Genomic DNA, 2,063 nt, shown 5'->3' on the forward strand with positions numbered 1-2,063 from the left:
CCTTAAACTGTACCTCTAATGCTAGTCCCTGACCTTAAACTGTACCTCTAATGCTAGTCCCTGACCTTAAACTGTACCTCTAATGCTAGTCCCTGACCTTAAACTGTACCTCTAATGCTAGTCCCTGAACTTAAACTGTACCTTTCAGTCCTCAAACCTTAAACTGTTGCACTAGCTAATGTCCCATGTCTGGTGAAACTAACTCTTTTTCAGATTAGGTGACCCTGCTGTGACCTTTGACATGAAACAGTTGTTTGGTCTGGATAAAGATCTTACCCAGCAGGAGGTCCCTCCCCCCCTCACCCTGGGGCAGAGAGAGACCAGAGAGAGACCAGAGAGACCAAAGAGACCTGAGAGACCAGAGAGAGACCAGAGAGAAACCAGAGAGAAACCAGAGAGACCAGAGAGACCAGAGAGAGACCAGAGAGACCAGAGAGACCAGAGAGAGACCAGAGAGACCAGAGAGACCAGAGAGAGACCAGAGAGAAACCAGAGAGAAACCAGAGAGAAACCAGAGAGACCAGAGAGAACAGAGAGAGACCAGAGAGACCAGAGAGACACTGGACATTGACCGAAGAAACCATCCCTGGCTTTGAGTTTGTTGTTTGAGCTGCTGCTTGTTGACTCCTGGTGACCCTCTAACCCTCAGTCAGGGCCTGCTGGGTTTGTTTAGTGCAGTATGTTCGTGTGTATGCACGTGAGTTCAGGCAGGATACGTACGTTTTGCAAACCTAGCAATTTTAGCTCAAGTTTGAAAGGATTCAAACCAAAATATCCTACTCCTTGTGTGTGTGACACTCCCCTAAAACACATGAACCTGACTACTGCCTGGAGGTAGACCGACAGACAAGTAGCCCATCCAGTCAATGCATTCGGTCCAAATGCCATCCAGTCATCAGTATCAGTCCGACCTTTAATGATTGGTTGTGTTTATTACAGTCCTTCGACGCCCACAGATTGATTACATTTTACTGTAAAACCTTTAGATTTATTGGTTGCCATCAGGATGTGAAGTTTATTAAATCAAATATGACAAAAAGTGCTCCTCAACGACATTACCTACCCTGCCTTTAATGTACGTTTGTGTATGCAAGAGTGTAGGTGTGTACGTTTGTGTGTGAGTTTGTGTATGTACGTGTATCATATGTGTGAGCGGATGTGTGTGTGTATGGATGAGCGTGGGCTTTTTGCGTACGTGTGTGTTTTGTGTATGTCTGTTTATTTGTGTGAGAGCGTGTGTGGGGAGCATAGAGAGAGCACATCCGGAACATCGCACGCATCCTCCGAGATGAAAGCGTTCAGAAGGAGAGAGAGAAGGGGAGAGGGGAAACGTGTGCAAGGGAGAGAGAGAGCGTGGGGGAAAGAAAGAGAAATGAGGGCTTGTCTGTCAGATAGAATCAGGAACTAGTGTGGATTGATTCCTCAACAGAGCAAACTCATTTGATCTATGATCAATGAATGTCACACAGCCTTAATCTGGGATTATCTATCATACCAGGGGAGAATAATCAATATACCGGTCAGGTCTGATAACCACATGCAGCACACATCCACACACAAATCCATTCACGCAGCCCTGTCCATGAACCATGAGGCCATCCTCACTCTCCGTATTGCGTCAGATTCTCTTGAATGCCCTCTTGGTCTAGGGGTTGGAGTCTTGATGAGGCTGGGGTTGGATTCTCTAGGGGTGATTGATGCACATCTCTGGGTCTGTTTCTCCCCTCTGAATAAGAGGGTGGGAGGTAGCAGAGGTGGTTTGGAAGAGAAAGACAGGGTTCCCACCCTGCTGATTACAGGAGTCATGGTCTCGGGACTGACTGGGACTGGCAGTTATTGTGAAAGGTCTTTCATAGTTCAAATAGTTTTATAAAAGGTTGCGGAGTGTGTCTGATAGGGGAAGAGAAACAGGGAGAGAATGGGGGGGGGGGGTGGGGGGGGTGGTAGAGAGAGAGAGGATTGTGGTGTGCCTATCGGAGTCTCTCCATAGTTCACTCCGCCCCCGCCTGCCCCATCTCGGTGGCGCTGTCTGATCCGCCTCTCCAGATTCAGTGCGCTCCACT

This window comes from Osmerus eperlanus, chromosome 14, assembly GCF_963692335.1.
Source record: "Osmerus eperlanus chromosome 14, fOsmEpe2.1, whole genome shotgun sequence".
Taxonomy (NCBI): domain Eukaryota; kingdom Metazoa; phylum Chordata; class Actinopteri; order Osmeriformes; family Osmeridae; genus Osmerus; species Osmerus eperlanus.